This window comes from Perognathus longimembris, chromosome 28 (assembly GCF_023159225.1).
Source record: "Perognathus longimembris pacificus isolate PPM17 chromosome 28, ASM2315922v1, whole genome shotgun sequence".
Lineage (NCBI taxonomy): Eukaryota > Metazoa > Chordata > Mammalia > Rodentia > Heteromyidae > Perognathus > Perognathus longimembris.
The window spans coordinates 33115553-33130509 of record NC_063188.1 but is presented as its reverse complement, the minus strand read 5'-3'; positions in this window follow the sequence as shown (position 1 = coordinate 33130509).

The window sequence follows — 14957 nt, the reverse complement described above, 5'->3', positions numbered from 1 at the left end:
GATGGCACTTTTTCCATGTGCTTATTAGGAACCAAAATATATGGTGTTCAGTAGTCTCAAAATATTAGAAACAGTAACATTTCCTTTGCTTATGACCCTAGTGTAGTCAAAAATGCTCTGAAGTAACTGTGGTTTCTGAGGGGACCTAAAGTCACAGTGTCCTTGGATGGATGGACAGGCTGCTACCTACATCTTTCAGTTTTCTAGTCATATTGTAAAGATTACAACCAAAATGATAGAGAATGCTGTCATTTGGACGTTTTATGACAGGCATTAGGATATTTTGTGCCCTAAACACAAAAGTTTTGCTTTTCATGGAAAGCTGAAAACTAGGAAATGCATTTGAAAATAATAGCATTGAAAATGTGACATTTAAAAATACATTGAAAATATTAGAATACATATGAAATAACATGGAATATGTGAGAAAGGATTTTTAATCCTCATGTAATCTTTACCGCCTATATACACAGAATTTGACATACACTAGTATGCTTGCAGGTATATAATTTTGCATTCTGTTATTTTTCACGTAGCATTGCACGATAACATTTCCCATATTACTATGAATGAAACCAAACATCATTTTAAAATGCACCACACTAGTCCACGAGGTGGTAATATAATAAATATTATCAGTTCTAATGTATATTAAAATAATCATTTCTCCATTTTGAGTGTATTTAAGTTGTTTTCATTTTTTTCAGTATTATAAAAATACTGAAATAAATATCTTGCATCTATGGATTTGAAAAATGTTTAACTTTTTCCTTGGGGTGAAGAATTGAGGACTGGAGTTGAATTAGAGTACATTATTTTTTTAAATGTCAGTTTAGCCTGTGACCACACTAACCAGAACTGAACATTTTTTTAAATCCCATGCTCTCCACTATTCATTTTCATTTTTGTTTTCTTGTAACGTCAAGCATTTATTTGTAGATTTATTGATAACACATTGTCTTTTTCTACAAGGTATCTTTTCATGTCTTTTGACTTTTCTATTTGATTCTTAGTGGTTTTTCTTATGTATATGGCAATTGTTTACATAATAAAGATATTAAAAACTTATGGAAGTTTTGAGTCTTTTTCTCATTTGTTGATTCCTTAAAAATGACATTTGAGCTTGGTTTTCTTCAATTTGAAAGATGTGTAAATTTATTTCAATGTGATTTGTAGTTTAAAAGAGAGTTATTGATAACACAAATGTCATCATGATCACTTCAGTGCTTATTTTTTGTGCTTCTGTGCTTACTTAAAGGCAGAGCTAAAGAGAACATATACACTTGTTAATTATTAGGCATCATTCTTAATACACTGTGACATTATTTTCTACTGTATGGAGAAAATTCTAAGACTAATCAGTGCACCAAAGAGTAAATGTGGAAATAATTTTTAATAGTGCTGATCATTTTGTATCCAAGATATATGTACAAGATATCCTGTTTGGTAAGAACAAAGTGAAATGAGACCTCCAGTGAGATGTTTCATTCAGAGATTTTATGTAGTGTGTTTTCAACAATGACCGTGGATCTGATGAGAGTGAATTCAGTAATTAGGGAGAGTATCTAACGAGAAGGGCATTATTTTCTTTCCTTAGGTCAAGCAAATCTACCCTGTCTTATAATTGGTCCAACACAAGCTTTTAGGAGACAGCATCATTACTGAATTGCACCAGATGCTGCAGCTTGTCTGATATGTATTTAAACTTTCATCTTCCTGGACAACTTAATGATATAGAATAGTTCTTTAGCTTAGGTCAGGTTTCCATAGGTAAAATAAAGCAAAGGGGTGGTACAGACATCTCACTGTTTCAGGAAAAAAGTAGAGACTGTTTGGCCTGAATTTACCAGATGGTTTTGCTCGTGTTCTTCCATCCTTTGGCTATAGATTATTGTTTGTTAGTATTTTGGTTTTTATATTTAGGACAAGATTTTTTTTGCACATTCACATACAATGACTGCAGTTTTGGGCCCTGAAGTGATATTTTGTCACATGTGTTTTTAAAAAAACAATTGATAAAATAATAAAAACCCACAATATTTATTTTAGTTGGCCAGTTTAGCTGGGAAAAAGGTAGCATTGAAGTTGTTACTTTATATTTGGAAACTAAGGTAAATGGATAAACAACCATGGTATTTTTGAAACAGATTCTATCTAATGAAGAAATATGATTTTAATGGGGTTTGCCTTTAAAAGGAATTTCCTATGAATCCTGTTTTAAGAAATCAATTAGTCAGTAATAATAAAAACTCATTGCTTTTTTCCCCTGATAGACATGGCCATCAGTATTCTAAACTCAACTTACACTAAAATCAAAATTGATATTGCAATGTGAATTTACTGACCTTAAAATCCAAACTATTACATTAAACACGGGCAGTTTCAAGAGACATTATTCAAAAGAATAAAGCCTAAGAAAGAAAGTAATCAATATAAAAGAACTATTATTCTTGCCAGATGTAAAATTAGCCTTTAAGTGTTAACGCTATAATCTTTCTGAGCTAATGTTCAATTATGTACATCCAAATGTAGTCCTCCTCTTGATATTCAGAAATGAAGCTAGTCATGATGATAGCTTTCTCTGTGTTTGAACATAAATAAAGTCATGCACAATCAACATGCTTTCTATGCTATGCAGGAAGCAGGGCTGCCCAGTGATTTGTGGATGCAGCCACAGTTTACAGATGATGGCTCTGCTTCTCAGCTTTTTTACATCTGTTCTACTCAAAACCTTGCCTATAGAAAACAACAGTCAAATTCCTGGCTGCTACAGACATGAACAGGTTTGCTGCTTTTCTTTTACAGCAGTCTGAAGCTAAAGTAATTAGAGCAACTACGTGGTTTAATTAGGCTTCTAAAGCTTCCCTGTGAGAGTCAACTGAAGATTAAGTTCATTGAAAATCAAGCATTCCTTTCTATCTTCAAAAGATAAAAGTTTCACTTGGAATAGACTTTTTTATAAGCAAGATAAATATCAGAACAATGAAATCTGCTAGATTCAACATAAGTAATTTCATTGATTCCACACCATATGCACTGTATAAATGAGTACAAAAGAACAGTAGAAAAAATGTAGCTCTGTAGCTCTGTGCTATTCTTGGTGTTTTCATGTAGCAGAAGTGTTTTGAGGGTTAAAAGATTATTAATCCATAGTGCCCTGTCTTCAAAAGTTGCAATCTTTATTTTGTGAATTCAGAAGCATTAATTTGTGAGTTTATAACTAAGTTTTTTTTTTTGAGGCTACATGGTTAAATTTACTGGTTTTAATTTTTTTGTATTCTTGTTTTGAGATGGCTCTTGATATGTTGCCAGGGGTTATCTTCAGACTCCTGAGCTCAGGTGATCTTCCTACCTCAGCCTTCTGGGTGAGAGTAGAGACATGGCACTGTGCCCAGCTCTGAGTTGAGATTTTAAAAGAGGTAATATTAAAGACTTAGATTTTTTTCTTTAAACGTTTAAAAAATCAGCTATTGTATTAAGATAACATGTCTTCTTCTTCCTACACAGTCCTGCTATATCTCCCAGATTGAACCCTTTCATTCACTGCCATAGGCAATAACCTGCTACATGCTCAATCAACTCAACCAGGATTGCTGAAGTAACTTCTTCCCCTAGTTTCTTCCTTCTTCATTTAGCCAGAAGAATATGTTCCTTCCCATATCACTTTCATCATACCATTTGTTGCACAGGATTTATGAAGGTCTTCCTTCTTTGTACTATATCAGGACTAAATATCTAATTCTACCATATAAGCTTCTACCACAGCTCACCCACTTTTTGCATACAACCTTTCTTCCAAAAGATAGAAACCATTGAAATGTACCCTTCATTCTATTAGAATACATTCTCACAGACTATAATTCCAGTTAGATTGGCTTCTCTGTTGCCTGTTTTATACAAGTGACCCCTTTCTGCCTTTATTTGGGCCATTTCTCTTGTATAGAATAGCTTTCTCTTCCTCATCATTAACCAAGGCAATTATCTTTCTCAAGACTGAGATTGACTCATTCAGAAGAGCTTCGCTCACACAATCCTACTATAACCACTTCCTAATCTTCCCAAGAATAGGATGTAGGAAAAAAAACAAAGGATTTAGTTGATATTTGTGGGAATCATCATCATTATTAAGTGACAGCAATTGTTAAATGGCAATCACTATTAAATGTCAGAGATACTTATTTACTACTTGGTAATGGGCAACTACCCTGAAAGTGCTCCACAATCCTCTTGCCCACCCTGGGTACTCCAGCCCCTCCCCTTCACAACTTCTCACTTCTCCATTATCTAGCCAAATGTAAAGCAAACTGTTGACACCATAGCTTATGCAAGGCTCTCATGCTTGAATCTGGACAAACCTAACTTATGGTTGATTGGCTTCTGCTGCACAGGTTGTTAAATAATTAATATTACTGCACTCAATAAACTAATTCTTGACTTAGGAACATTGTACTAGGTACTAACTCCTTGAGGACCAAGACTGTCATATTTATCTTTTTACCAAAATGTTAGTACAATGCTTGGCAATCATCAACATATTGCCTCAAGGGAAGTAGAAAAAGAAGAAAGAGATGGAGAGTAAAAGGAAGGGGAAAAGAAGTAAGAGGAAAAAGGAAAGAAGGGAGAGACAAAAGAAAGTGGGGGGGGCTGGGCATATAGCCTAGTGGCAAGAGTGCCTGCCTCGGATACACGAGGCCCTAGGTTCGATTCCCCAGCACCACATATACAGAAAACGGCCAGAAGCGGCGCTGTGGCTCAAGTGGCAGAGTGCTAGCCTTGAGCGGGAAGAAGCCAGGGACAGTGCTCAGGCCCTGAGTCCAAGGCCCAGGACTGGCCAAAAAAAAAAAAAAAAAAAAAAAAAAAAAAAGAAAGTGGGGGCTGGGAATGTGTCCTAGTGGCAAGAGTGCTTGCCTTGTATACATAAAGCCCTGGGTTCAATTCCTCGGCACCATATTTATAGAAAAGGCCAGAAGTGGTGCTATGGCTCAAGTGGCAGAGTGCTAGTCTTGAGCAAAAAGAAGCCAGGGACAGTGCTCAGGCCCTGAGTCCAAGCCCCAGGACTGGCAAAAAAAAAAAAAAAGTGGAGTAAAGGAATGTTCCAAAGAAACCCAGATGGTCAGTGTAGGCTAGTTGCTCTACCAAATCATGTCTTAAAAAATTATTGTGAAGGTGAAGTACAGAGGGGTCACAGTTACATACATTAGGTAGTGAGTACATTTTGTGCCCAACTTGTTACTCCCAAATCATGTCTTAACAGTGCCTAAACTCTCCATGACTGGTGGAAGGACTTGAGGACTTCAGCCTTAATCTCTCTGTCTTCAAAGGAATAATGTATAGTTTTCCCTCTCATGTATCAGCAGTCAGTGAAAACTTTTTGTCACATGTATTTTTTTCCTCGTCTTGCAATTGTCACAAACGTGAGAAAATGTCTCTACACCTTGCTACCCGTGTTTTTCCCTGGAACAAAGAGAAATTCCAATCCTCGTCATTTCTGGTGATAAGTATAAGGTTAATGCTGTTTATAAAGACAATTGCAAACTTACATCAAGGAAAAGCATTTACCAGTTTTTTAAACCACTGTGTTTTTTTCATTCCTATACTAGAATGTAAGCTCTGTATATTTCCATATGTTCTCCATATTCTTGCTATGTATTCTCAGTGCCTAGGGCTGTGTTTAACACATAATGAATGCAAACTTGTTGAGTAGGTAAAGGGAATTTAAAAAAAAACCTCAACCCATGTGTTTTGAAGTTAAACTAGAGATATGCAAGGGATGAAAAGGTGCTCACAAAAGGGATCTCTTTCAGAAATATCCCAGAAATATTAATCTATATGCTTTAATTACACCTATTCTGTCTCAAGCATTAGCTTTCAAAGTGTGGCCACCTATAGGTTCAAAGCCTACTTAATGACATTTTTATTTTCTAATTTTGTCTAATTGTTTACTCTTTTACTCCATGTTCATAGAAAGTATACAAAATTTCCATTTATTATGAGGTATATGAATTGCTTTTGGAAATCTATTTATTCAGCATTTATTTCTAATGTCTCTGATGGTAAAATGTATTCTATGTTCCAAATAATCATCTTGAGAACAACTCTTGGAATATAACCATTTTAAGTTTCCCATTGAGTCTTTATGGAGTGTAAGATACTTTTCAATTGCTCCTGTGTGGATGCTTTATTGCTCCAAGTGTTTTATAAGACACCCTTAGGGCAAATAATTTGTTTTCTGTTTTCTCCTCCTCTTCATAGTATCTAATACTGCCCTCCAGTCAGTTATTACTATTGAATGAAAATAAGAAGTGTCACCATGTGCTATAACCCTAGAAGATACAAATATTAGTCACTCAATGTATGCCTCAGTATTTAGAGTCACTGTAGCTGAGAAATGTTAGAGATCACATTTTATTGGGCTTGTCAAAAATTTCACATAGGCTCATTAAAAAAAACAATAATACAAGATAATAAATCATGATCATACAAATATCAACAGCTTAAGCTTGAAATATTTCATTCTTCATTAATTAATATGTACTCTTCCCCTTATATATATCATTAAGGAAGATCATGAACTATGATAGAAAGAATCTAGTTTGAAGTTTGAGGTAAGGAGTTAAGAAGTGAAATATCCATTCCTATATATTTCAAGAATTTTTCCAAATTTGGTACTAAGGAGTGAAAAGAGAAACAAGAAAGAAAAATCTTTTATTTTTGGTCTGAGAACAAGGAAATTTTCTCTCTCAGATTGAACTATCCCGTTCCTTCTGTGATGATATATTTAAAATACCTAAGATCATAGTCCCTAAAATTGATGATAGTTATTTCAACTTCAAGTATGCATTTTGTATATTTTCCTGTGCGCATGATCCCCTTTATAACCTAAGAAAAGGTATCTTAGGGAGAGATTCTCATCTATGGATGGAAGCATAGTGACACTTCACATTGACCCCAAATCAAGAACCAAGTATAAGTCATTCATTCCTTTGACGCAGAAAGGGATATAGTTGTGAATTGAATAAGGCATTTAAGAAATAATGTTGGTATCTGAAATGGAGTTGATATTGGAAAATCAAATTGATATTCTCAATATTCCAAAAACACAACTTTTTTGTCTACATAAAAAGTGTGCTTGGGGCTGGGAATATGGCCTAGTGGTAAGGGGCTCCCCTCATATTCATGAAGCCCTGGGAGCACCACATATATAGATTAAAAAGCCGGAAGTGTTGGGCTGGGGATATAGCCTAGTGGCAAGAGTGCCTGCCTCGGATACACGAGGCCCTAGGTTCGATTCCCCACCACCACATATACAGAAAACGGCCAGAAGCGGCGCTGTGGCTAAAGTGGCAGAGTGCTGGCCTTGAGCGGGAAGAGGCCAGGGACAGTGCTCAGGCCCTGAGTTCAAGCCCCAGGACTGGCAAAAAAACAAAATACAAAGACAAAAAGATTGCTTTAAATGAACTTTAAAGACTTTTGTCACATGGTTCAGTATTTTCCTGGAATCTATAGAGCAGAAAGCTGAAAGTATTATCATAAAGAGATGGGCAAGTTGAGAAACCCTCCTTATAGTACCAAATTGCACAAGCTAATTTTCATGAAGAAACCCTTACTTTTTTCATAAAGCTTAAACATTTTCTATCATTCAACCTGCTGTGTACATGTATGCCCAAGATAATCCTGGTTTTTAAAAGTATAATTTTTTTTTTTTTTGGCCAGTCCTGGGCCTTGGACTCAGGGCCTGAGCACTGTCCCTGGCTTCTTCCCGCTCAAGGCTAGCACTCTGCCACTTGAGCCACAGCGCCACTTCTGGCCGTTTTCTGTATATGTGGTGCTGGGGAATCGAACCTAGGGCCTCGTGTATCCGAGGCAGGCACTCTTGCCACTAGGCTATATCCCTAGCCCTAAAAGTATAATTTTTTATCATCAATAGAACTGTAAATATCTTGAGGATGAGGACAATCTATTGTCCACTTTTTGTGCTCACTGTTTGGCCTATCTGTATTAGTCACCTGATACTTTTGGTTGATTTGCAAATGCATATGTATCTTGTTATGATAGCTTGTGACTCATTTGTCTCATTCATTATAGATCCAAAAGAATGTGCTGGAGGGTATAAGGATATAAACATTTCCTATCATGGAATCTATAAGTTCTGGAGATATATTTGCCATTAATTATAAGCTTTGGTGTGTTTTATACAATTAAAATGATCATGATCATCAAGTCTTGTATATATAAATGGACTTGTTAAAATGCAACACCCTTGTACAAATAATTTTTGTCAATAAAAAATAGTATTCATGTCAAAAGTAAATTCCTTTCTGAAAGTTTTCAGACATCCAGATTAAATTCAAAGTCTACTATCTTTACATTTAGGGATCATCTGTGCTGATTCCTAACTTTATAAATGAATTTTAGCAACTGTACTATAGTGCATATTTAACTTCTAGATGTCCTCATTTAGCTATGGATGATGGTTACTATTTCATTGTACATGTCAGATTGTACATGTCAGATTCATCCTTGTGCTACAATATTAAGGAACTCATACCTAGCATACCACATATTAAGAAGTAAAAGTACATTCTTATGTCTCCATCTTTTTTCACCATCTCCTTGCTATCTACTTGACCTGCCCCTTGAACTTTGTGATTTTGTATTAGAGCCAGTATTTCGTAATGACCACAATGTTGATATTTAGTTACAGGAACACTGTGGAAAGAACACTGTATTAGGACTCAGGGGAGGGAGATTCTAGCTCCAAATTTTGCCATATGATGGATGTCTGATCTTCAGTAGGTCATTTAATCCCAGTTTACTTCTTTGAAAAATGTAAGGTAGGGCTAAGTGGTTTCTAACATTTCTAAGGCAGGTTTCCATATATTTATGTTGTTCCTTACTTTGAATCATCCACAGAGAGAAAGCTTCTCTGTGACTTCAATGCCAAAATGTTAACCACTGAACATCTGTAAAAATTATTAAATTGCAAACATGATTTTATCACTTTCTTCTTTCATTGATATATTCAAAACTATTTATTGTAAACCAGATCAGCTTTAGATGGTGTTTTAGGTTGCAACTACGGCTGAGAACAAGATGGAGAGGGTCTTTCCTATATATATTTTTATAGGAGTAGCCAAATAAACACATAAGAAAATACTGAGTAATGACAAGTGTAATGATGAAACTGGATGTCTATGCTATGATAGAAAATTTAACTATATTAGATGACAAGGGAAGATTTCTTACAAAGAATAATATGTTGCTCTGAAATGCAAATGCAAAGAAGGAAGTAGCTGTGCAAAGATCAGAGGAAAATGTCCAAGCACAGGACATAGACATACACAGGACATAGACATAGAAACAGGTGTGAGTTAGGAGTGTTGGAGTAACCAAATGAAGGCCGGAGACAGACACTGGTGGCTCACAGCTATGACTCTTGCTACTTGGGGGGTTAAGAATAAGATTATGATTCAAGGGCATCATGGACATAAAAGCTCACAAGACATTTTGTCAACCCATAGCTGGTACAGTGACCCACATATGTCATACCAAGCCATGTGTAAGGGCCATGGTTCCAGTCCAGACAAGGAAGAAAAGTCCAAGAGACTCTTTCTATAAAGGGAAGCTGGACAGGCCTTTGATTCCAGTGACAATGGGAAACTGAAAGTAGGTGTACTGTGTGTGGCTCAGGTGTATATTTGGGTGGGAAACAAGGCCCTATCTAAAAATAAACAGCAAAAATCCAGGCTATAAGTGTGTCTCAGGTCAGCAATCATGAATCCCTGACTTCAATGCCCTATCCTCTGTACCACAAAACAAAGAAGAAAGAAAACAGGAAGAGAGAGAAAAAATGGAAAAAAAGGAGAGAAAGAAGGAAAGCCAATGTCATAGAGCTTGGTGGGGAGTCAGAACAAGAGCCACATCAGGGAAGGTTTTGTAGGTCAAGATAGAGTCTGGAATTTGTTTTAGAAGAAATGTGCATCTATTATAAAGATTTTAGGAGAATGACAATATTGGATTTTTGTTTTAAAAGGGTTCTATGACTACCACTTAGTTAAGTGGTCCAAACTGGAAGCTGGAAGACCAGCTAGGAGAATATGGTAGTGTTCTAGGTAATGCGGATTTAACAAAGATGATACTCATTGGAGATAGACATACATACACACAATTAAGAGAGATTTGGAAAATAAAGTCTACAGAAGTTGCAAAGGGATTGGATTCTGAGTGTGAAGGACAGGGGTAAATAAAAGATGTCTTTTAGGTGTTTGGCATGAATAGATTTATTGGAGTTCGTATGAACCTAAGCATATTTACCGAAAAAGAACTCACTATTAAACTGTATAGGATTTCATTTATTTTAATTTCTTTTAGACATATAAGCTCTTAGAGAGCTGTATTCAATGAAGTGAGTATTTGAACAGTTTGATATTATTTTAAATGTTATTTTATACCGATGAGTCCATATACTAATAAAATCTACATCATTTCATACATTACTCTGTTCTTATCCTGTTACCACAATCTTTTTATTTTTGCCAGTCCCGGGGCTTGAACTCAGGGCCTGAGCACTGTCCCTGGATTCTTTTTGCTCACGGCTAACACTCTACCACTTGAGCCACAGTTCCACTTCTGGCTTTTTCTATATATGTGGTGCTGAGGAATCAAACTCAGGGCTTCATGTATACGAGACAAGCACTCTACCACTAGGCCATATTCCCAGCCGTATGTTACCCCTGTCTTAAAATGTTTAAGAAATACTTAATTTTTGATCAAATTCCATACTGCTTACTCAGGTCTGCTTTTCATCTTTACAAGTATTTATTAATCATTTTTGCTTACTAGGTAACCAACCCTTAATGTATTCTGGTGGTGTTGGAGACTGAACTATGTATGCATGCTAGGTAAGCATTCTACCTGTGGAGCTATAAGCCTAGATCTTTTTGTTTTGAGACAGACTTGCTATGTTGCTTTGGGTGGCCTCTAATTCATAATATAGTCCAGATTCAACTGGAACATGGGATTTTTCCTTCCTATGTCTCCTAAGTTAAGATCAGAGACATGCACTATCATGCCAGGCTCTATTGTTTTATTAAAAGTTGTTAATCCTGAAGGTAAAGTTGGAGGAGGGTAGGTGAATGGAACACCTGAATATAACTGAGGAACTTTTGGTGTACTGACTTTAAAATATAATAAACTGCTTTGTGACAAATGTTGTCAATGTATGAATTACCTAATGGTTTAAACCTCATTATGTGTGGTAAGGATATAGAATTCTGTTGCACAAAATTAGTCCTTGAAGATAGTTCATGGCATTAGGAAAATGCCCTCCCCCATTTTACAGATTATTGTGTTATCCTAGTAACTTTGGAAACAGTAAATCTCTAATAGCTGTACAAAACACAGTGATGTGCTTCTCTACTGATGTTATTTCTCTGCTGAACTTAGAAGGGTACAATTGTTTAAAGTCTTTATATTCAGAATGTCCTTGAATTTTTTTTCATTCTCATTGCTTATTATTTCTTCTCTGAAAATCACTATGCTGGCTTTCATCCTCCTTTTCATTTAATTTTCCAAGATTTTTATCTTGCCATTTAAAGTTGGGAGGGACTCCTAGAAGACACTGATGAAAAATTTCAAAAGGCCATCAAACTCTCCATAGAAGTAAGTATATGATTGATAGGCATGAAACAGAAAGACAAATTTTAGGGCTTCTATTTAATCTAGAACTACACTCTTTGTAGCATAGTATTGGCATGGTTACATGTTATAATTGCATTTGGTAGCATGGTTTAATAAATTAAGTAGCTTACTCTGAGGTTATAGCTGAGTAGAAGAATATTTACCTACCGTGTGTGAGGTCCTAGATTTAAACTCTATCACGACACAATAATGTAAGAAGATACACAAAACTTGTTGTAGAAATAACAGTCTTTGTCATAAAAAAAAACTCCCCTCCAACATCTTCCACTCAGAGACAATTCTTACGCTTTTATTTTGATTTTTAGTTCATTGTTTTGAGGTGCTTGTATTGCTATGTTTTGATTGTTCAGTTTTAGGCATCTGCTAATCTCACTATAGAAGCTCAGGATTTTGCTCTTTTTCACATAGACAGTCAAAAACAGTGTACACACACATCTTTCCCATATCTATTTTTGCATTCTACATATATAGCATGTTTGCAGTGCTTTGACTGTGTAAATGAAATTAACATGTGAAATAGGAGTTTACTACGGTATTTAAAATTTTCTTTATCACATTGTTTTCCTTAGAATTATCAATTTTATTGCTGTTGAATTCAGCCTTCTATTAGCACCAATTCAATAGTATAGTCACATATTTTCTAAGTATGTTTTCAATTCACTCAGATACATATGTCCTTAGATTTCTTTTTCTGTCCTACTTTTCACGTTTTGTTTTGTTTTTTGTTTGTTGTTGTTTTGTTTTTTGCCAGTCCTGGGGCTGAACTCAGGAGCCTGAGCGCTGTCCCTGGCTTCTTTTTGCTCAAGACTAGCACTCTACCACTTGAGCCACAGCGCCACCTCTGTTTTTTTCTGTATATGTGATGCTGAGGAATTGAACCCAGGGCTTCATGCATGTTAGGCAAGCACTCTACCACTAAGCCCCATTCCCAGCCCCACTTTCCACATTTCTTTACTCATTGCTTTCACTATTATATTTCTGCTTTTATGTTTTATTTTTCAAGAATTCTTTTTCCTTTTTTGGTTCTCTCAATGTTTCTTTTCATTTCAGAGCATCCTATAATTATTTTCCAGTTCCAATATTTCTCTAATATCAGTGAGAATATTTATAATAATAATTGTTTTCTCTACATGTTCTCTGCATGTGACAGATGCACCCAAAACTCAGTTCATCCTAATATCTTGGAAAAGTGTAAATGGCTCAGCAGCAGGTGGCAAGGGCAAATTTTTCATACCAGAAAGCTGGTGGACTTTTGTTAGAGACAACACAGTCACCTAGGATATCTTGGAAGTTAAAACATATGCTGTTGGCTGAACTTACAGTGATACAGGAAGTGGTTTTAAAAAATTCATAATGTCAGTGTGTTTGTACACTGTGCTGTTCTTAGGTACTGCATTGTTTTACTAGAGAGATCTGCCTTCCAAACACAGCCAAAGGGAGGCATGGTATCCTTGTGCTTTATAATCTAACTTTATTGGAGGATCCTATAGCTAGCACAAGTTGCTGTCTTTAAAAACCAATTCCTTTTCCAAAAGGAAACTGTAGTAATCAATAAGAGAGTAACAGTACAAGAGAGAATTTTGTCCTTAGGCAAAAATCCAAGTAAGGGAAGTTCCTTCTCACTCAAACCTACTTTTAGATGACCTCAAGTTATCCACCATTAAGTTCAAATAGAAAGAGTCAGGTAAAACACAGAGATCAATAAATAAAAGACTAGAGACAAGATTGGAAAATAAGTCTAGTAAAGATCTTTGTACGTGCTTATTTCCTCATGGGAATGACCACAAGCAATGAGACTAGAAGTGTATAAGTTTTTGAAAATATTGAATTACCAAAGAAGCCAAGCACCAGAGCTTCAAAAACCTGTGATAAAAATGTCACCTAAACTCCGTGAAATAAAATAAAATATGTTGAAAGACACAAAAGACTTATGGAATAAAGATCTTTAAAAATGAAGATATATGCTGTGTTCCAGGATTGGAAAAGTCAATAATCATTAACCCAATAATCATTAACTGTTAAGAAGTTCTAAACATTTATATGTTAACTATAATCTCAGATAGAAAATATTTTGTAGATTTCTGCAAACTGCTAGAATTTATATGGAAAGTAAAAGATTTAGGATGGCCAAAACAATTTTGAAAAAAATATGGACAGAGAACAAATTAGTTATTGCAAGGAGTGGTGGTCAGGAAGAAGGATTCACTATAAAATTGCGTCATAGAGCTAGATTGTCTGCTTACAAAGTTATAGTATTGCATACGCATTTTTAGTTTTTATTTGAAATTGCTTTATACTTAAGTTATTCCTGTGCGTTACTTTGTTTCTTTAGTGTTCTGTACTTTTAAATATTTGTAGAAAACTTCAGAACTTTTTTGAGATGCCACTGACACTGTCTAATGCCATGTTGGGGCTGTACACTTACTAGTATCATGATTAATGCTAGAATAGGACACATTGTTTCTTTAAAGTGACATATCAGATTTTTCTTTTAGTATTCATACACTTAAGAGACTGGATATTTGTTTCAAGTACTTGTAAACTAAGTACAAACAGTTGACTCTCTTGATTTGCTGAATTTTATGGATTTTTGTGGATTAAGAGAATAGTGAGCAATTCTCACAGGTCACACATAGGATAAATCAACAATGATAGGGGAAACATAAAATGAAAACAGAAATAAGTGAAACTAACAGGCAGATTGAAGAAGGAGGCAGAATAAACACAATGAATTATTGAACACAGTAGTTTCACTGTAGGTACTCAGAATTTTTTGAAACAAGTAAACACTGAACTTGAGTTATAGTGGGGTTTTTTTTGCAGTGGAATGGGTTTGATATTTTGAAACAAATGCTTTTTGTGCATTATGGGTATGAGCAAATCAGTAACTGTATTAGTAAATATATGATGGATAACAGAAGCCAAACTTCTCGACATTGGATAAGGAGGTGTTAACTATGGAAAGAAGGAATGGTAGAATTTACTCAATTTTGCATTGGAATTTAAAGTATTTATAATGTATAGCATAATATGTAGTATAAAGTATTAGTTGTAATGTATATTTATCATGAGTTTGTATTTATGTATGTAAGTAAACATAAAAATAGGTATAGCTTGGTACTCCAGTGTCTCACAGAGAGCATCCAGGATTTCTTGAAGTGATGAATTCTAGGGCTGGACCTTGGAAATTAAATGGTGAATTTGGAGTATCTTGTAGTAAGGAAGTGCTCAAAAGAACAATGAATGCATCTACTTGA